Source organism: Microtus ochrogaster, chromosome 2, assembly GCF_000317375.1.
Source record: "Microtus ochrogaster isolate Prairie Vole_2 chromosome 2, MicOch1.0, whole genome shotgun sequence".
In the NCBI taxonomy this organism is placed as follows: domain Eukaryota; kingdom Metazoa; phylum Chordata; class Mammalia; order Rodentia; family Cricetidae; genus Microtus; species Microtus ochrogaster.
The window spans coordinates 92,897,484-92,920,931 of record NC_022010.1 but is presented as its reverse complement, the minus strand read 5'-3'; positions in this window follow the sequence as shown (position 1 = coordinate 92,920,931).

Here is a 23,448-nt window from a genome sequence, read left to right as displayed (position 1 = left end):
AATGACTCATATATGTATAGATCCATTGATATTTATTTTATACTTTGGGCTATAATTCAATACCACTTGATTTTATTTTTCAAATTGTTCTAGTTTTTTGCTGTTTTAGAACTATGAGTTAGCCCATCTTCTATTGGTATTGGTGTATCCCAACAATGTAGAATTTGTTTTGATATTTGTATAGCACTTACTTATTTTCCAGGATGGGAAAATGCTATGACTTCATATATTGTATTTCTGGATCCAGGTCCAAAAGACATCATTTCTATCAGAGTCCTGGTTCCTTTCATTATTGAATGATTTGAGAAACTAATATCTGTGTGGTAGGATACCTGTTGATACTAGAGGGTTAGTTCCTGTAGAACCATCAGTCATCCAAAATTCCTCTTACTCCTACCCCTATACAGATTACATATTTGACTACTACTCTGGCCATTAAAGATGCTAAATTTTCCTCAAGATCTAGATTATCTCCACCCACCTTTCTACCTAGAATAACCTTGTTGGAATTCAGTTTGCCACAAAAGGAGATCTACTTAAAGGAATACATTTAAATGCAAGAAATCATGCTGAAAATTGCACACCAATATTTGTATGAACTCTCTCCATTAATAGCCACCTCCTTGGTTCAATTCTTGCTGTTGTTTGAATATTGTGATGGTTTGTTTTCTTTTAAATATCAACTTGACACAATTTAGAAACCTGAGAACAGGGCCTCAACCAAGAAATAGTCTAGATCAGGTAGGCACATGGGTTATCTATGGAGGATCGTCTTCATTGTAGGAATTGATATAGAAAGATCCAGTGCATTGTTTTTTTGGCTGGGCCTTGAATTGTCAAAGAGCGTGAGGGACAAAGCTAGATGAAGAATCAAGTGGTTGAAACAGATGACTTTATTTCTCTGATTGTGACTATGGGTGTGACAAGATGCTGAAGTTCCTGTGTAAACTATCCCTCAATGATGAGCTGTAGACTTGAATTGTAAGTCAAATTTCCCAAAGTTGCTTTTGGGCATAGTATTTCATCACACCCATAGAACTGAATAGTGTGTGTGTGTGTGTGTGTGTGTGTGTGTGTGTGTGTGTGTGTGTTTGTGTGTGTGTGTTGTCTAGATCGGCCTCATTTCCACAAATTTTACCACTGTATCATTTCTCAACCTTCTCATTATTGACACTTTGTGCTGAATCATTCCTTATCATGAATGATTTGTGCTATATAAGATATGTATCTAGTATGACATTTATCCAGTGGGTACCAATAGCCTCCCTGTCTCTTCTATTTCTGATAAGTAATGATAACTCCAGACATTTCTAAATGTTCTCCAGGGGCAAAATCATCTTGAAATGAGCTTCACTGTACTAATATTGGAAGTTGAAATTTTGTAACCACTTTCCTGATCCTCCCACGTGCCTCTCAAAATGAATGTGCTCCAAGAGTACAGACTTTATGGCATTGAAAATTATACTAAACTAGCCCTATTACCTGCTTACCTCAGAGTTTAGCTTTCCTATATTACTTGGGACAGTGATTGAAAGGATTTTAGATGTGAGTACCTCATTGCCTTCATCCTGGTACTTATCATACAGAATATATAGCTATGATCTCTTTGTGTATTTCTCTCTCTTTATCTGTCTATAAACACTTCAGTCATGTGAGCTCCTAACTATTGATGAACATACCTAAGTGTAGCTGCAATATACAATTGTTGGTACAGTGGTATTTTTGCAGTTCTCTTTGTTAAAGGAATCTCGGTGTATAAAAAGAAGCTTTTTATAAAATCAACAGCAATAGAGAACAAGGAGAGAGCAAGTTTAAGTTCTCTTTGCCAAGTTATGGCATCAACTTGATGTCATAAGCTTTTATAGTTTGAAGTCTTTGTTCAGAAGTTTTTAAAGAACAATTTGAAAAGTGTTTTCCCAAAAAAAAAATGATTTTGAAGCTTTCTTAAACCTTAACCCTGGGATTATGTGACTATGGTACTAGAGGAACAAAAGCTTAAAGGAAGATGGAAAACTCACCTTTTCGTGGTACTGCTTTATTCTCTGACTCTGCATTCTATCTACACATCTAAGGCAGTTCAGTGGACTCCTTACAATCTGAACTTGCAACATCCAGTCTGCACCCCAATCACCCTTCACGCTACTTTAAAAAGACTTGCCCCCAACTCAAGATGTGGTAAGCTCAAGGTAAAATCTCACTGCTCCAATTTTAGCCATATGACTCTAGTATATGTGGTATGAACTTGGTATTGTAAAACAAAGCCCCTTTTAACAAAGCAGCCCATCCAAGATGTTCGGACCCTATGCCTGGAAAGAGGTCTTTTCTTTTTCATTGTCAGTTGAGGAAATATAAATCTAAACCTGCTGCTTGTCATTGTTGGAAAGAATGCAAGCAAATAGAGAGAAGCAGCGAGTATAGCAATTGTGCTCAGGCCTAGTCTTGTCCTATCTTTGGGGACCTATCTCAAGATGGTGAACTCTATCATTGTTCATAATTAGCTATTTCCTTTCTATAAGAGGACTCTTGTCCTTCCTAAAGCTGCACCAGCAGTGCCTCCCTGTGTGAAGAGATACTTCCCTCATCTATTGACATCATGTGATTTGATTTAGCTGATATAATGTGAGATAAATGAATGTGTGCATCCAAGAACACTATAGACACACCCCTGGCTTCTGTGATTGCATTTTCCTTCTCCCTCAAGACTGAGATGGGGTGACTTTTTCAGCTAGGTCCCACATGCAACTTGAAATAAAACAGTGTTATAGGAAAACCATAAAATCTCCCAGTAGCCCTCTCCTTGTACTTCTCTCTGTGTGTCTCTCCCTGCATCACTCCCTCTATTTTTCCCCCTTCCCTCCCTTTCTTGTCTCCCTTCAATAATACTCTTACACTGGGTTTCTAACCCTGCAACTGGAAGCTTTCTGGTTATCCAATGACTAACATATATTCTTTATTCCATTGCTGAAACATATAGTCAAGTAATATATTTACAAACAAATTATCAAAGTCAACATGTGTGAACAACTTTACATTTCACTAGCCCATCCCAGAAGTGACAAATTCAATTTGTAATAAAAAAATTACCTATAGCATTAAATATATGTTCTGAAATGCTTAACAAGTGTTCATAGTGGGAAGTGACTTGTTTCTGATAACAGCTATTTCTGCCTGTAGCTAAGGTTCTGTTTTTAAACCTCTTATCACTGAACACAATAATCGTAATTTCAATTCCTTTTAATAACACTTTGATTTTCACCACAAATATTTTGCATTATAGCTTTAAAAATCTTAATGGGCTCTTAAGAATTGTTAAATTTATTTTGAACATGTCATACTGTTGGTTTGATACTAAAATTGAAACAATTTCATCTTTCTCATTTATCTGTAGGTAGACAGTGAAATATAAAAAGTATTTCCCAGCTAATGTGTTCCAAATTCTTTATTCATAAGCACATCTGGGTCTCCTCTCCTTCCTATAGACTCAAGGAAACTATTCTTCCTGGTAAGATTTCAGTTAATCTCAGAGCTACGTGACTAGTTTTAGCTGACATCACTTTAATCAATCACCTTGTAACCTGACCCTGAAACATCTAAAGATACCTTAATGATTGTAGCTGGAAAGGATGCTGCTGGCATCTACTGTGTAGAACATGGTGATGTTGATATTTTCCTTGCACTTCATGGTATTACAGTTTGCATCTTAAACTGTGCACCCTAAATTCACTTGGTCTACAGATTGGCATTACTTTGAAAACTGGGATCTTGAGGGGGTGAGGTATGGATGGTAGAGATAAGGTGGATGGTATAGGAAGTTCTTCTGTATTTGTGTTGCTTTCATTGGTTAATAAAGAAACTGTTATGGGCCTGGTGATAGGACAGAACATAGGTAGGTGGGGAGACAGAACTGAATTCTGATAGGAAGAAAACAGAGTTAGAGAGGGAGAGCCGCCATGGAGTTTCCAGGTCAGACATGCTGAATCTTTCCCAGTAAGCCACGACCTCGTGGTAATATACAGATTAATAGAAATGGGTTGATTCAAGATGTGAGAGTTAGCCAATAAGAGGCTAAAGGTAATGGGCCAAGAAATGTTTAAATGAATACAGTTTCTGTGTGATTATTTCAGGTGTAAGCTAGTGGGGCAGCTGGGATGACAAGCAGCCCTCTTGCTCCTGTTACTGGTAGACCTTTAAAAGTTGTATTTATTTCTGGTTCTAGTCTGTAGTGCCATTAATAAAACTCAGATACAGATACTGGGATTCAATCTGAAGACCAGAAAAGCAAAGCAGCCAGCCGCTGGCTCTTACCTTGACCTCAGTCCAAAAATGGTGACTGTGCCTGCAGGAAACCTCAGAAAGAGTCTGAGACTGAGAGCTGCCTCCTTCCATTTTATAATCCTCTCTAGTTCTGGGATTAATGGCTTGCACCACTACCACCTGGTTTCTATGGCAAACTAGTGTGGCTACTGGGTTTCAAGGTGTGTATCGTTGTGGCTACTGGGATTAAAGATAAGTATCATTGCTGCCTGGTCTGCAAGACTGGACAGTAGAGCTGTTTTACTTTTCTGATCTTTAGTCAAGCTTTTTTTATTAAAATATGAACAAAATGCCGCTACACTAGTCTGCTTTCTCCACTTGAAGGCTGACCACACCGTGAGAATTGCCACAATCCAAACTCCTGCTGCCATGGACAACAGACACTCCCCTCTGTAACTCCTTTCTTACAACAGTGGGCTGGAATCTCTCTAAAACAAGCATCCAAGATATATCTTTCCTGCCTAAATTCTTTCTATCAGGTATGATGGTCACAGTGATACAAAGGTGAGTAACATATGCAGGAAAGGCCTGACTATAAAAGAATATATACCTCTTAATGTTCAAAGCACCAGTGGTGAAAGCCCTTATTTTAAGGCAACAAAATAAAGATCATTTATAAAGGCAATGAAAATAAAGATCATTTTAGAGTGGTATTTTCAAGACTTCTCATCTCTCTCAGAAGTTGCTACAGAACCGTGTGTTGAAACAGAAGGACTGGGAGAAGCAAGTGACTTGAATTATTGAATCATCTCACAGAGAGGACATGTCTGAAGAGTTCCTCAATCATCAATGCAATGTGTAATATGATTTGAATATGAAATACCCCCCACCAACAGGCTCCTATTTGAAGGTTTGTCTCCTGGAAAGGGGCACTATTTAGGAAGATGACAGAAACTGGAAGAGGTGGTACCTAGCTGGAATCAGGTCACTGGAAAGCACACCTTTGGAGGCCAGATCTTGTTTCCTGCCCTTCCTCTTTCTGTGCCTCTTCTTCTTGGTGACAAAAAAGTGAGTGACTTTGCTTTACCACAGCCTTTGACCACAATATTCTGCTTCATCGTGGCCGCCAAACAACAGAGCCAGACAACCGTGGAGTGGAACTTCCAACACCATGAGCCAAAATAAATCTTTTCAAATTGTGAATAAGTTCTTGTATATTTGTCACAGCAATGAAAAACTGGCAAATCATAATGCAAATCTGTTTTCATCTTTAACCATGTTGACTGAGCCAGATTTTATGGCAAATGTGTCACTACTATGTGATCTCCTCTTATCAATATTGGTAGCTTTATAAATCTTGACATATGGGCATATACATAAATATTCTACATTCAAAAATACCAGTTCTAGTCGGGTGGTGGTGGCACTCCTGAGGCAGAAGCAGGTAGATCTCTATGAGTTCGAAGACAGCCTGGTCTACAGAGTGAGTTCCAGGACAGCTAGGGCTATACGGAGAAACCCTGTCTCAAAACAAACAAATAAACAAAAAAAAAAAACCCAACTCCTATCACATGTACAGCATCTAGTAGCTCCCAAACATAATGTATGCCTCACACAAATAATCTTTTAATTTTCTAGTCACTAATACATGACAAAGATAGAGATGGCTTTACTCGAGCAAAAACAGGTTTTAAAGAACTTATTTTTTAAACCAGTTGGCAATATACTCAACAATCTCCAGAATATAGAATATAATTTTTTGTGTGTGGGAAGAAGTGACCACCCAGGTCTGAAAAAGAAACAAGAAGCTGTGATTTCCAGGGTGTGAGGAATGTTTTTGTCCAGGAGTCATAAAAATGTGAAATGAGAATCTGAAACACGATTTCCCTTCCTCAGCACAGCAGACACAATGCTGCAATTCCCAGCAGCCCAGCTGCAGAGAGCAATGAGTGTTCATAATACAATGGACGACAGCGTAGGAAGGAACCCAATAAAATCCATGCTGAAGCCAAGAATAAAATCTGAGGAAAATGTCTTTACTTAATCACCCTAATCCCTCCCTCTGTGCACCAGAGACAGGCTCCCATTTAAACCTAGTCTCTCTGTAGGTGCTCAGATGAACCATGAGAAAGGAAATAATGCTAACATCCCCATGGCTTTCATCTGAAGGCAATAGTTTGTTATTTTTTTTTAACACTTTCCACTTTTTTTCATCTCAGTTAGAGTCAGGAAAGTAATCATCAAAGCTTTCAAAATATGCTTGAAAGTCTTTAATTATCATGTCTCTGTGAGATGTAAGTTGCTTGAAAATAAAGCAAAAAAAAAAAAAAAGAATGAATCTAGTCGCTAATCGCGTTGACTTCAGACATTGAAAACTGACAAGCTCCAAAACTGATGACATCAGAAGAAACTGTTTCACTTCAGATTCTCCTAGTGGAGACATTTAGTCACCAAGGAACCAATTAAAACCAGAATTCAAATATCTCGTTTTCAAAAAAGTGTGAAGTTAATTCTATGATGAACAGCCATTTTCATAGGCAGAAACTATTCAGACATAAGCAATAGAAAAACGAAATCCTTTCCAAATCTTGCTGCCCTCATGATATTCTGCATCTCCCTAGCAGTGGCCATGTGGAACTGACTGAATATTGTCCTGGGGGGACTCTCCACAGGTAGGGCAAGGGATCCAACTTTCACACAAAATTACTCCAAAATTTGTAGATAATTACATAAATATCACTCCGTGTCAGGTCACACTCACGTCCCATGGAGAGCAAAGGAGGGAAAATCTGCACTTACAAAGAGAATAAATTCACTGTTTTGCAAAGGAGCCCACAAATTAATCTACTTTGTGTGAGACACATAGACAACTCAACCTAATACCTACTAAAGGAATGGGTCTGTAGAGAGTGCATGGGCAGAATAGATCGTGCTGGGAGGGAGAGAACAGTCAGGAACCTGCTTGGATAAGGGCAACGCTATGAACCACCAGGAAAACATCTGAGTGCCTAACACAGCAGCACAAAGCCAGTCTGCAGTCTGGACTGCCTCAACAGTGCAGTGCACAGGTTGCTCAGGTGCACAGATCAACAGGACAGTGTCTACAATGATTATTAATTTTCTACCTTCTTATAGAACAAAAACTCCTGCCTTCCTTTTCACTGTAGACAGAGCTGGTGTTAAGCCCATGAGTAAAGGATGTTTGTTACTATGTACTTCAGCTACAGCAGAAAATGTAAAAGTTCACTGAAATTAGCTCCTGGAAATATTTTTTATCTTATGTCCTTGGAAGTCAAAGCCAGGCCTTATGTATGCTAAATAAGTTCTTCACCTCTGACCTACACACCTAAATCTTATTTTATATTTCAAAATACTCCAATACTTTTTTGAAAATACTAAGGATATCTTAAACTCAAGTACTTTTTAATACATACAAAATCCAGAACTATAGAAAATTGATGCTGTATTTTAAAATTTAGCATTGACAATTAATAGAAAATTAGAAATTCTAGAATTGAAATAAAGAGTAAATCCTCAGTTGGCTAGAATTGCTAGAGCTAACAACTAAAATAGAGGTTGGAAATTAGTTTGTTAGAAGTTTAAAATTATTTATTATCTTATGCAACATGTTATATTGCATGACCTTTCATTTTGACTGCACTGAAATTGTATCCACTGCCAGCTTCACCAACAAGACCATGAAGGTGGAGAATGCATATTATTCATCTGTACACCTCCCCAGCTTACCGACCTCATAGTAGAAACTCTTGATTAATGGTCTCAAAGGCAATACTTTAAAACCTAGGTTATGCTGTGGCTGGAAGGCATTAGCATTATGATCTCAACTTTGACAACAGGTTACCAGTAATGAAAATTATGGCTTTTGAACACCACAACTATTTCATCAATGAAGCCATAACTTTATCAGCAAGTAAGTAGAGAAGCCCTCAGATGGCATGAATGCTGTTTCAATTTTATTTATAGAAAGAATATTTCCAAGGAAGGCATAGGACCAGTTGTCTTAAAACCCAATTATCAAACCATAACAAGGGGTTATCATTCTTGGCAAAAACAAACAAACAAAATACTTATAAACTGTGGGTAATAGTGACCTTTCAAACAAAGCACAGGCCTTCTTCTCTCAGTAGTTATAAACTCTGTGTGTATGTGTATGTCTGTATGTATGTTTTCTTTTTTGAGACAGCTCAAATTCTAAAATTCATAATCCTTTTATCTAAGGTCTGGGATTACCGAAATGCACCATCACACAGTATAAAACAGTTGTACACTGACAGAGAGTCCTGGTGGGGGTTTTGGTGGTGATAGTGGTGGATTTTGTAGCTTTTCCTATCAGTTTGATTGTGTGTTTGTTTCGGTTTAGGTCCTATCTTGTCTTATAAGGGTCTTTTCTTCTCCCCCACATGCCTGCTATGTCTTGCCAAGCTTGGGAAAAGCTACGTCCTTGTGGTGAAGGCAGAGGGCACCCAGTCAATTCTTGACCCATGCAACAACTGAAAGCATCCTTCTCTTTCCATGATTTATGCTTTGTGTCACCTAATGGCAGTATGCTACTTTTCAATGTTTAATTGTAGTGATTTCCCATAAGTATGCTCTTAAATGTCAAATATATCAACAACCAGTTGATCTATTATCTCATCCAGTCTTGTAAAGGTCAATTTAAAGAACTGCTCTTGATAACATGGCATCATTATTTATCATAATTTCACAAGCTAGTTGCACACTAAAACTCAGAGATGAAGCTCCTGGAAATAAAAATAGGCAGAAGGCCATTGAGAACATTTGTTTTTCTGAAAGTCCTCAGTCATTCAAAATGCTCATTTTTCTGAATGCCTCCTTTTCTCCTTCAATGCCTTTGATTGAAATTCTGAAAATACATGGAACTCTTGAAATATAGAAATCAAAATGCAAAGTAAACTGTATTAATCTGTCACCAAGCATTAAATAGTCCTTTTATCTCACACAAAATGAACCTCATCTGCCCTATATTCTCATTCCTCTGGCTCTTTACAGATTGTTGATCTTTGTGTTGTCCCTGCAAGTGCATGGGAAAGTTTGATTGTGTGTGAGAGCTAAATCTATGACACACAGAGGTTGCTTTTCTCAGCTGGATATGTCTCTAATATACTTCAAAGTAAATCTGTAAAAAAAAAAAGACTTCATTAAGAGCTGTTCCCATTATGACTTCTGAAATCTCTTGATGGCCTGATGCAGTTTTACAACTTGTACTAAATATAAATGAGGAGCAAATAAAAATAAACATTACACATCAGGAGTGCTCATAAAAGCCCTGAGTAATTGTTCTACCCTCTAACCAAGACCAAGGAAGTGACACCTAAAATCCTATTTTTAATGTTCTTCTATACATTGTGGTAGAACTGCATGACTGCCTCCACAATAAGGCCATGTGCTTAAGCCAGCATTGAGCAATTTTCCTAGCCTCCATTAAAGACACACACACACTACACCAGACACACACACACACACACACACCCCCCACTCCCTACATACACGCCCCCCACACACTCCCTACATACACCCCACACACACACATTCCCTACATACACACTCCCCACACTCCCTACATACGCACATATCTTTTATCTATAGACAGACACTCCCTACCCCCCATACATACATACACACCCCCCATCCATACACACACTCCCTATATACACATGCATGCACACACACACACACAAAGGGAAAGTCTTAGCTTTATCTTTTAGTAATAATTTTTTAATTAGAAAGATAAAAGTTTTTAATATTAAAGGCAAATTATATTTGTGTCTCAGAGATTTATGTTTCCACATGTACAATACTAATTATTCTAAATACTCTCTTATAAATGGTGGGTGGGTCTATTGGCTCCAAAGCATAAAGACAAGCCATGTTATTTCTGTCAAGCACAGAATAGTTAATTTTCTTAATTACTCATAATAGTTCTACTCTCATAGCATTTCAATAAGAACAAAAGTAAAATAAAATCGATGAAACTCTAATGGAAACAGAAGTTTATGGGAACTAAATAAAGTTTAGACAACATAGCACTGATGCAGATATAAGGAATGAGCCAACAATGGTCAACGCTCTATCAAGGAGGCTGCTTGTTCATCCGAGCCACCCAGATCCAAAATAATCACACAGAAACTGTAGTAATTAAATCACTGCTTGACCCATTATCTCTAGCTTCTTATTGGCTCTTACATCTTAATTTAACCCATTTCTATTCATCTGTGCATGACCACGAAGTCGTGGCCTACCAGCAAAATTTCAGCATGTCTGTCTCTGGCAGAGGCTCCATGGCTTTTCTTGACTCCACCTTCCTTCTCCCAGCATTCAGTATAGTTTTCTCCACTTAGCTAAGTTTTGCTCTGCTATAGGTCCAAAGCAGTTTTTTATTAACCCATGGTATTCACAGCATACAGAGGGGAATCCCACATCACAACCCAGACATCCAAGGGACTGTGAGTCAGCTGATGGTGACTGACACCAGACTTCCAGGGAACCTAGAGCAAACAGAGACATCATCTGTCATTTAGCTATTTCTGACAAAATGCCACGTTGAGTGCTTTTTCTTGTATATGGTGTTGAGGTCAGAGTGCCTTTACCAGTCTGTCTGGGTGTGTCTGCCTATAGGACTGTGTGCCAGTGTCTATGCAGCCTTTGTGTGGGCCATGTGTGCCTGGGTGCCTATTGGCCTCTGCTTGTATGACGAAGAGTGAAGTATGTCACATCTGCTCAGAACTCCTGGAGTTCGTTCAGCTGCCTGGCCCCCTGTGACCTTCTTCCTTTTCTGACTTCTGAGTTCAATCCTCCCAGTCTCTGTAGAAATCACAAAATCCAGTTGAATGACCTTAAACACTAAGTAGAGAGAGAGAGGTTGTAACACCAATTTTTTTCTGTACAACTTTACATAAGTATTTTATTTTTTAATGGATTGTGGTATTACTATAATGATACAGTGATTATATTAATGGATATTACTTACTATTTAATTAACAGTCATTCTATTCATATGTATAATCTATGTGTCTACCAAAGGATTCCTCTCCTGATAACATACAATATAACAAGAGCTTTGTATTCAAAACTTATTTTTATAGCTAAAGCTAAATGGAAATATTAAAAAGTAGGATCAAAATATATAACACTAAATGTTCTGATTATTTTCTATTAAATGGTGGTTCTCTTGGTTCCAGAACATAAATCAAGCCATGTTACTTCTAACAACCACAGAACAGTTGATTTTTTCTAATTACTTATGATATATACATGTGTATCATATATGTGTGTTTGTGAGTGTGTGTATGTGTGTGTATGTCTGTGAAGTAGGATTGAAAGTTCTCTGGTAACAAATCAATAAAAGATCACTAATTAAATTCCATTCATAATTGAAAGATTCTTTCTGCCTTTGGTTTCCTCAGGTAAAAGTAAAAAGGAATTTTCAATTAAACAAATGGTACACTTAATAGGCAAAGGCATGAGTAGACACTTTATATAAAAGCAACCAGAGTGCAATAAATCTATTAAGAGATATTCAATTTGTACCAAACAATAAAGGACAACTTAAAACCAAAATATGATAGCACTAGACACCCACAAGAATGAATAAAATCTAATAGGCAATCCACTTGGCAAGAACGTGAAGACATTAGAACTCTAAAACCTCTCAATGAAGAATTGAGACCATAGTTTTGGAATGTTTCCCTTTTCTTTTTATTTAAGCTTCATTTCTGACACTGTGATAAAATATCCTGACAAAAAGCAGCTTTGGAAAGAGAGGGTTTCTTTGGCTTACAATTTTAGGTGACAACACATCCTGACTGGGAAGTCGAGGCAGAAAATTAAGAGGATTGCATCTACAGTCAAGAGCAGAAAGGGAATGAGCACATAGATCTTTGCTTCCTTGTTTACTTTTCCCCCTTGCTCTTGGGTAATAGTGTTCAGGAACCCCTGCCTAAGGAATGGTGCCACCCTCAATGGGCTTAGTCTTTCTACATCAGTTAACAAATCAAGGCAGTCTGTCTCCCATAGACAAACCCACGGGCAAACCTGATCTAGATAAGTCTTCATTAAGATTCTTCTTCCAGGTGATTTCAGATTGTATCAGGTTAATAATTAAAACTAACCAACTTGCTTTCCTTTCTTTGCTTTGCAGTGCTGTGGATCAAACTTAAGTACCCCTGCATCTCTGTGTACTAAGCAAGCACTCTGTCAACTAAGCTACATCTCTTAGAACGTTTTATTACTTATTAAAATTAATTATCTATCCCATGACCATCTATTTCTACTCTTAAATATCTACACAAGAACAATGAAGTCTTAAAAACACAAGTTTATTTCTCTCCTTTCATAGTTGCCAGTTTTTGCCCACAAGAATTATATTGTTACTTCATGTAATTTACTACAACCTGCTTTTCAATACCAAGAAGTAAATTTACAATTTTCAGAAACATCATATAGTTATTTTTTGGTATGGAAAATGAAATGGGTTACTTTTTATTATTTAATTTTTTATTTTACATACCACTCCCAGTCCCCTTCCCTCCCCATCTCCCACGCCACTGTCTCCACCCTTCTTATCCCTATCCGCTCCTTAGAGGGAGCAAGGCCTCCCTTGTGCATCAACAAATTCTGGTATAACAAGTTGAGGCAGGACCAGGCCCCTCCCCACTGCATCAAGGCTGAACAATATATCCCACCATAAGGAATGGGCTACAAAAAAACAGTTCATGATTTTTTTTTCTAGTTCCATCCATTTACCTACAAATTTCATGATGTCATTGCTTTTTACCACTGAGTAAAACTCCATTGTGTAATGTATCACATTTTCTTTATTCATTCTTCAGTTGAAGGGCATCTAGGTTGTTCGCAGGTTCAAACTATTATGTTCATAGTTGAGCAGGTCTCTTTGTGGTATGATTAAGTATCTTTTGGGTATATGCCTAATAGTGGTATTGCTGGATCTTTAGGTCAGTTGATTTCCAGTTTTCTGACAAACCACCATAGTGATTTCCAAAGTGACTGTACAAGATTGCACTCTCCCTAGCAATGGAGGAGTGTTCTCCTTACTCTACATCCTCTCCAATGTAAGCTTTAATCAGTGATTTTGATCTTAACCCTTCTGACAGGTGTAAGATGGTATCAGTTTCATTCTGCTTTGCGTTTCCCTTACGGCTAAGGATGTTAAGCAATTCCTTAAAGGCTTTTGGATCATTTGAGATAGTGTATATAAGTGACGCCAAAAATTCTACCAGAGAACTCCTACAGCTGATTAAAACCTTTAGTAATATGGCAGGGTACAAGATTAACTCAAAAAAAAAACCAGTATCCCTCCTATATACAAATAATAAATAGGCTGAGAAAGAAATCAGAGAAACATCACCCTTTATGATAGCGACAAATAACATAAAATACTTTAACCAAACAAGTGAAAGACCTGTACGACAAGAAATTTAAGTCTTTGAAGAAAGAAACTGAAGAAGATATCAGAAAATGGAAAGATCTCCCATGCTGTAGAAGAGGTCGGACATAGTAAAAATGGCAGTCTTACCAAAAGCAATCTACAGATTCAATGCAATCTGCATCAAAATCTCAACACAATTCTTCACAGACATTGAAAGAACAATACTCAACTTCGTATGGAAAAACAAAACAACTCAGGATAGCCAAAACAATTCTCTAAAATAAAGGAGCTTCCAGAGCCCTTGCCATCTGTGAAATGAGTTCTAGAACCTTTTCATCTATACAAAACTCCATGGTTGCTCATCTCGTTAGTACAATCATGTAGCTTATAACATTCTCTTATATACTTTAAAAAATTCCACATTACTTATAATATCTAAAACACTATAACATAAGTCACTGCTACAAAAATATGCTATTATTCAGGAAATAATGAAAGACAAGAAAAACAGCCTGTATATGTTCATTACAGCTATAAACATCCTAAGTTAAATTATATTTTTTTAGTTCTTTGTTACCTGAATACGTGGGTACAGAATCAAAGAATCAATTCCATGGGCACAGAAAGATAACTGTATCCACAATTTTACAAAAAAGTACATTATTTTCAAATTTATGTAAAGCACAGATGTGTGCCTTGCATATATTTTGTATGTATATAATGTGTGTTCCTTTTAAAAACAAAATCATGATCATAATTAAATGGCTAATGTCAGATTGAGCAATTATTTACATAAAAATGTTTGCTAACAAAAACTTTTTTGGATACTGTGGTTTTAAAATGTAACTCTCTTTACAGAATGTTCGTTTTCCTACAGCTATTTATGTATGCAGAGAGTGAACCCCATCTGCATTGCTTATTTAAAATGCAGCGGTTATTGCATTATAAGAAACCACTTTGGCTCTCACCAACAGTGTAAGCAATTATCTCAAGCCAAATATCCTTAACTACTCTTTTGTCCTCTCCAACTTTAAAAGGCATTTCCATTTTCTCAATAGCTGCACAGAAATGGAGGGCTGCCTTTTATTGTTGTGTTAAAGAAGATTCTATGAAAATGGCTAAGAAGCATTTCCCTGCAATAACGTATTATGAGCTGTGGATTTTAAAAGGCTTTCTATTACCAATACTGGAATAGCGCAGATGTCTCCTGGATCTACCACGTGTGCAGTAAGAGCTAGGGCTTTGTAGGAGTTGACTATTGGGGAAAAAAAATTAGATTATCGCACAAAATACTTGAAGACTATTCTACAAAGTAAAAAAAAAAAATATTAGTCACAAAATACTTGAAGACTATTCTACAAAGTAAAAAAAAAAAATATTAGTCTCTTGGGACTCTTTCAAAGGAACTTTGGAAGATGATGTTTTAAATACAAAGCATGGGCAGCAGAAGTAACTGGAGTCAGTCAGATAGCAACAGACGAAAAGTTCCAGAGTTTTACAGAAGCCAGCTCCTATGGCAGATTACAGAGGCATTTTCCTTCAGATGCCTCAGGATTTCAAGTGGGAAAGTCTAAGTGAAGGTCACAAACTAGCCTTCGTGGATCAAGGGAGTCCACCTGGCTATAGAGAGCAGATGTCAAAGAATACTTATCATTTTAAAAAATTTATGAAGTGTGTACTTAGGTTTCAGGCTCTCCAAACACAAATGTTTTGTGAGTCGTTCACCAGGTTCCATCCTTGTCACTGATAAGGTCTGGGGGTCTGTGTCCCTCAAAACTGAAATGCAGAAATCAAAGAAAAAAAACACAGAAATCTTACCCATTGGGAGAGCAATGTTAAGAGGTGAGACATTTGAGAGGTTGTTAAGTCATGACAAAACTCCTTAATAAATGGAACAGACAACCCTTGCCAGAGGCCCCAGGAGCTTGGCTGCTCCTTCCTCCGTGAAAGGTGACATCAGGAAGCCCTGTCTGTGGAGCAGAGTGAAACCTCACCAAACATGGAATCTTAATGCCTCATTCTTGAACTTCTCAGCCCCTAGAACCATGAGAAATTTCTAGTCATTATAACCTATCAAGTCAATGGCATTTTACACAGAAGCCAAAATGTACTAACAAAGAGACTTCCAAAATTGGGTATTTTTCTTATCTGGAAAACACGGATGAGACCTTTAGAGGCACTTGGTTTAAGATCCATAAATAGTTGGCAATCAGTGAGCAGTAAACAAGTGGAATCACTATCGTTGTTATCATGATATTGCAAGAGGAATGGCTTAATTTTAACAGTTTTTAATGCTTAATTGATCCCCCTCTCTGCCTGTCTTTCTGTCTCTGTTTCTTCCTCTCTTTGTCCCCCTCTCTGTCTCATGGTTGTGGATCAAGATGTGAGATCTGCTATTATAAATTTTAACTCTTTGAAACTGTAATCAAATTAAACATTTCTTTATAAGTTGCCTTGTTTAGCTGGGGGTAGGGGCGGTGCACACCTTTAAATCCCAGCACTCCAGAATGGGCAACTATAGAAAAACCCTATCTTAAAAAGCAAAAATTAAAAAATGTTAAATAAATAAATGCCTCAATCATTGTGTTTTATCACAGAATAGAAAAGAAACTAAGACACAACCTCTAGAACTATGGAAAACACATTTCTGTGCTTGAGAGTCCTAGGTTGAGATACTTTGTTACAAACACAGCAGTATAAAGGTTCAAAGATGGACAAGCAGTTAAAGACAGTAAACATGCTCACATCAGCTTTTTTAAAAACAATGATTTTTTGTTCATGAGTCATGAATAGCAATACAATTAAGACCCAAAAGAAAAACAGTTCATAAAAGTAGAACCTTAAGGAAGACTTTGGAGCAGAAGAGCTTCGGGCTATTTCTGCCCTTCTTTGAGGAATATTGTTCACAACCTTCATTGAGTAATATGTAGGGACTAGCAACCAGGTAATTTCAACAATCCAAGATCAAAAATAACTAAGAAAAAAAAACACCATCATGAATATATATACCTTTCGACACTCTCGTTTGGTTTTTTTTTTTTCAAGACAGGGTTTCTCTGTGGTTTTGGAGCCTGTCCTGGAACTAGCTTTTGTAGATGAGGCTGGTCTCGAACTCACAGAGATCCGCCTGCCTCTGCCTCCCAAGTGCTGGGATTAAAGGCGTGCGCCACCACCGCCCAGCGACACTCTCGGTTTTGAGTAGGAACTATGCCATAGAGTAGACAAGCAGGACAGAATGGCAAGAGGATTTTGAATGTTTTATTGTTTCCTTCACTAAAAATATGACTTGGGTTATTCTTACTTTTTTTCTTCTTGTGTTATTCTCTCATCATCCTTACATGTCAACATACCCCTATGTATAACCCAACATTAAGCTAGCACTATATGCCCACAAAGTGTCTTCACAGGTCAGTCTGTCAAATAGAGCAAGCATTTCCCTTTCATCCCCAAATAATATTCCTGATTTCATGCCACAGCTAGTTGGTAACTCTTTTCTTCTTCTTTGTCTCATTCCTCCTTTATGATCTTTTCTTCCCCTTTTACCACCATGTCTCTACTTTCATGACCTACACACACAGAAAGAGAGAGAGAGAGAGAGAGAGAGAGAGAGAGAGAGAGAGTTAAATCTAGAGTTCACACACTAAAGAAAACATATGGTAGTTGACTTCCTGAGTCTAGATTATTTTGCTCAACATGATGATCTCCAGTTTCATCTGCTTTTCTGCAAATGTCACGATTTGCTTTTCTTTGTGGCTAAATAAGAGTCAGTGAGTGTATGTCCATATTTTCTTCATCGGTTCAACTGTCAATGGGTGCTATGCTGGCTTCATTCCCTAGCTATTGCAGTACCTTAAATAGATTCTAAAATATGAATTTGCCTCAGAACTAGAAAAGTTTCCCATGCCTTCTACCCAGGATCATTGATGGAGGAAGGTCATTATATTATAATTTTTACTTGATAATTGTTTTGTTATATGTAATTTTGCTATGTTAAAGTTAAAGCCTTCCTTTTTTGTTTAAAAAAGGGGGGAAATAATGGAGGAAGGTCATTGGTTAATTAAATAAAGAAACTGCTTGCCCTGATAGGTTAGAACATAGGTGGGTGGAGTAAACAGAACAGAATGCTGGGAGGAAGAGGAAGTGAGCTCAGAGACGCCATGCTCCCCTCTCCCAGGCAGACACGATAGCTCTGCTCTCTGAAGCAGATGCAATGGAGCAAGCCGCCAGGTCAGACATGCTGAATATTTCCTGGTAAGCACACCTAGTCGTGCTATGCAGATTATTAGAAATGGGTTAGGCAAAATATGAGAATTAGCCCGTAAGAGGCTAGAGCTAGTGGGCCAAGCAGCCAAGCAGTGTTTAAAGGAATACAGTTTCCATGTAATTATTTCGGGGCATAAGCTAGCAGGTGGCTGGGGTGCTGGGGATGCAGACCCGCCACTCCTATTACTACAGATCATGAACCCAAGATGATGAATTAAAGAGGTGTTTTCCAAAGCATAAAATCTGGGGGGATATAGCTAAACAATAACTTCACTCAGCACTCAATGACCACTAAACATTCTAAAAGGGAAGACAAAAAACTCAGCTCTGTTAGAGAAAGGAAAATTGTGTTGGTTTATTTAGTATTACTTCAGGAGGAGAGGATAGAATAAAGACTTGGTTGCATTTGCTCTGTTTGGAAGCTAATACTCAAAGGTGGGAATGGCAAAATAAAGAGATCAGGCAAACAGGAGGAAGCCATTACATGGTGCTTTGATGAGACACTCTGCCAGGAGCTCTGAGAAGCACGTACAGTGCCCCTCAGAACAGTCTACCAGGAAGATGGAAGAATGAGCAGTTCCTGTCTGTTTCTCGTCTGTTTCTCGCCTCCCATTGGCTGCACAGTGGCCTCTGAACAGTAATTCCTCCTGCACCCTGAGTCTTTGGTCTGCCTGGTGCCAGCTAACTGGGAGATCTGCAATTGGAAAGACCCTGGGGGAGGATGGAGAAATAACAGCAAGAGGTCATAGTGAGATCCAGGCCAAACAGGAGGGGAAAACCACTGTTTTTACAGACTGTGCACTGTGGCTGTAGCCAAAATCAGTAGAGAACTGGAGAAATGCGACGCTAGATGCCAGGAGCATCTCCAATGAGCACCGGGCCCAGATCTTGTTGTTTAACCAAGGACTGTCATTTGGGAAGATTCTCTTCCATGTCACAATAATGGACTCAAAAACAGTAATTCTTTGTAGCACTTGCTACTAAAATACATTTGCTTTTTCTATAAGGAAAATCAGATTGTTTTTCAAGGCTAACAGAAAAAAAGGAACAATAATGTTCCTTGTAGCACTACCAATAGAATAACCAGACCGAAAAAAAATGTAAAAGAATATTTGAAAAACCATCAGAGACAGCTTTGCCCAGCAAATGTCAAGTTGCTCTAAACATTCTGTTACTCATTTCAATTAGAACACACAAAAAAATTGCCTTCATGCATGCTACATGGAAAGAGAGGGTAGTATGTTCATTCCAGAAGGAAATATGAAGATGTTCATTAAGTATCTTTTTAAAGTACTACTTTTTTATATTTTTAAAAATGTGCTTTTAAATTACATTCATATGCTTTGACCCAGTAATTCTAAAGGGAGTAGAACTTTTAGAGATTTATTTATTTTTATTTTATGTGTATGAGGATTTTGCCTGCATATAAGTACGCCATGTGTGTTCTTGGTACCAAAAGAAGTCAAAAGAGGGTACCAGATCCCCTGGAGCTGGAGTTACAGACAGTTGTGAGCTGACATGTGGGTGCTGGGAACTAAACATAGATTCTCTGCAAAAGCAATAGGGCTCTTAATCTCTGAGACACCTTTTTACCTCAAGGGAATAAAAATTTCCTAAGTAAAAGTGTTCATGCCAGGGTTGAAGATTAAGTTTTGTGATAGAGTACTTGCCTGCAAAGCAGAAAGCCCTGGGTTCAATCTTTAGTACTGAAAAAAAATCTTTAAAAAAATTTGTTTCCAGCTATGTGGATGGTAAAAGTAAAACATGGTGCATCCACCTGTAAATTCTATTCCTCATGCTCTAAAATTCATATCTGGAGAAATATTGAATGCCAACTGGCAGGTGACAAAGCGTTGTTTAAAACTATTCACCTGTAGCAGAAAGATCATGAGCGCAAGACTAGCCTGGGTTACCTAGCAAGACTCTGTTTCAAAATAAATAAAGAACAAAAAGAAAGAAAGAAATCTACCAATCTGACTTGCTTCAAGTACTAACACAAACACATCACATGTTTGCAAGCACGTTGGTGAACATGTACAAATGTGTATATGTATGCATGTATATGAAGGACAGCAGAAAATTTCAGATGTGTTCCTCAAACACTATCCACCTAGTTTAGAGAAGATATCTCCCACTGGACTGGGATCATCAAGTAGGCTAAGCGAGACCACCAGTATGCCCCAGCCATCTGACTGTCTCTATTGCCCAAGCAGGGTGAGTACAAGAGCAGCCCACCTCCAAATAAGGCTTTCTGCTTTTGCTTTGTTTCGTCTGTTTTTAAGTGTAGATTCTGGGGATCAAACCCAATTCCTCATGCTTGCAAGACACATACTTTACCAATTTACTACCTCTCCATTAACATGAGCATTATATATGTGTATTATGTATTAATATGTCTGAACAAGAGCAAAGTTAAAAAGTCAATTCATAGTAGATGATTCTTCGTAATGGTAGAAGGATTTAGTGTGCGTTTGCTTCGTTTGTATATGTATGATAGATTTTAAAAGTTTAGACATACATTCATAAATTGTCTTTCTTAAAATATGTAAGAGAAACTGTGCTAGCTTTTGCCAAAAAGTGTGTAACCAACATGATGAATGAAGAAAAAATTATTTCAAGCTCAAATTCACAAGCTAAAACAAGTGTCAATAATTTATGTAGAAGCTATTACATCCCAGCCTCAAAGATCCCTGTGTTATTTGTTTGGAGAAAAGGGTTGGTGACTCTCCTGAGGATGGGTAGAATAGTGAACTATCTATATTCTGAATTGTGCACTCATAATTTCAAATCAGCACATCAACATTAGAAAGACCTAGGACTAGCCAATCTCTGCTAAGTCTAGAACTTTAAGTTGATGGTAAAAAGGCAAAACAACCTATGAGATGTTTTAGGAGGTACAAATTACATCAGTCTTAAAAACTCTTCAAGGTAAATGAAAATCAAGGAAAGAAATGTTTACATTTCACACAGATTCCTTTTTTAGCTATCAAACAGTTATCCGAGCACTTTACTTCTGCAAGGTCACAAGGGGCTAGGTTGGGAGTCTGTCTGCAAAATTCCTCTAAGGTCAGCCTTATTGAATGGTTCTGTCTCTTTGTGAGCTATAAACAAACTTAGGAAGCCGACAGCTTTTGTGTTCCGCACTGTATGCCCCTGACACATGCACAAACATCTTTCTCTGGAGTGCCAGTTTCCAGCCTATGCCTGCAGAGCCATCCTGCCATTATCTGAACCCTCTCTTCCTCCCTATGGCTATCAAGGTTGACTCAGCATGCACTGTGTTACTTTCCTAGCAGGAGCTTGGGCTATTTTCCCAGTCCTCACTTTCTCTGTCATCAATCTAAAAGCAATCTGAAGAAGTACTTTGCCCTTTAAAAAAAAGTATAATAGCTGAGGAGGGGGTGTGAAAATTGGTTATGGGATTTTATTCCTTCAGGCAACATATCAACAGCACTTGGGGATATCTGGAGTGGAAGCCAAATGACATAATAGTGAGAATTGCAGAAACTGTTGTTTGACCAGTGGTAGAAATGCCCTATGAGTCACATCATGCCATAGCCACCCATTCTAACTGGAAGTGCTAAGCCCAGAGCAAAGAAATAAATGTTGGTAACTTTTCAAAAGCCAATGTTTTGCTGGTGCTAGAAAGAGCAGTCAAAGTGAGCCGTCATTGGAACTTCCATACCTGGTCTTTTTCACAGACAGTGCTGTGTACTTAATAAAAAGGAACTGAATGGTGTTTCATAATTGCAGAGTGGTATAGATATCCTGACCACAGAAGAGCAATGAGAATGAGCAGTGAAGGGACAGATGTGTAGCTTTGCTTCATTTGATCATTCCATAACGTTTATGTACAGCAAATCTCACATTGTGATTCAAATTATGAATTCATTTGTCAATCAATCCTTTGGGTTTAAATGGAAAAAGAAAATAGAAAAGTCATGGTGGAGAACCTTAGATCTGAGTTGATCATGGAAACCCTACAGTCTGTCTGTTCTCCATATTTTCAGCAATGGTAACCATTTACAAAATCACCTTCATGACTGACAGTCCCCATTGGGAGTGACTAGATGAAGAACAAATTCAGAAGTCTCAAAACAGATAAACAAACCACACCTTACATTTCTTCATCAAAATCAAATACTCAAAGACAGAAATGATCCAAAAAAAAATATGAGTCACATCTCTACATGGCAGCTCAACAATCTGTTCAGCCACCAGCTCTTCCAACAGCAGTGAAAAGAGATCTCACCAATTTCATCTAATTCTCAAAGATCAAGCTTTCTCAGATAACAGGGAGCCACAGAAGCTAAGTTGAAATAGAGATATCATGAGGGCCAAGCCATCATAATAGGTTCTAACTATATCAGATCCTTTCTTGGTAAGAAAGTAAGCAAACTATTGAGTTGTGAATTTCTTTGTTGCCTATTGTAAAAGTTGTCAGAATCAAGAGTCCCTTGTCACACATAATAAAAACCAGGAATTTTATAGAGGAAGATCATTCATGCCCCATTGCCTGATAGTAACAAAGCGTTCCAGCAGAACTACAACCTTGCAGAAAGGTCACTGCATCTTTATATGAAATAAATACCTCTACGAGGACATATACTCAGCAACTCTCTGCTCTGTTAGAACACCATCACCTTCTCATTATTCCTTCTAGGAGGATGACTGTTTCAAAGTATTGGGTACAATCCTCCTAGTTTGCCTTATTTTTATTTGTGTATGTATGTGTATTGGTGTGTGTGTATGTGTGTGTGTGTTGGTGTGTGGGGGTACACATGAGTTCAAGTGCACATTTATAGACATGCATTTTGAAGCCAGAGGTCAAAGTCAGGTGCTTCTCTTGTTCATGTGTGGCTTTATTATTTGAAGCAGGGTCTCTCACTGAACATAGCTAAACTAGTTAGCTAGCAAGTAGTAAAACTCTTCCTCCCTGTACCTTCTCCAGAACTAGAATCACAGACCCAGCTTTTTAAGTGGGTTCTGGGGATCAAAATTGGGTTCTCGTGCTTCTATGGCTAGGCCTCTAGCAACTGAGCCATCTCCTAAGCATTTTACCTCTCTGTTATAATGTCCCAGTGCTTTAGTTTCTTTGAAAATGCTTACAGTTGACTACAGCATGTTCTTTATTACGATGTTAGTTATCCTAAAACAACTCTCGTTATTCTTCAGAGAAATCTCTTGCTGGTCTTTATTTTGATTGGCATCATCATGCTTGGGTTTTATGCCTTAGTATCTGTTAAGCAAATAAAAGTTCCTTTCTCCTGATGCTTGCCCACTCCTGGGCTCTTTTTCCTTGGATTTTAAGAATTCTAGTACAGTCTCCTCCATAACTGTTGAGAGTAACATTTACGAGTGGGCAAAATAAAGCCTGTGTTTCATATACTCTTTTTACTGCTCTCTCCAAAGCAAGTTGTTCCCTTACATACTACCTTGCTAGTTTTGCCCAACACACAAATGGTCACGATCTAGAATTATCTTATTCGCTTCTTTGCCTTTTC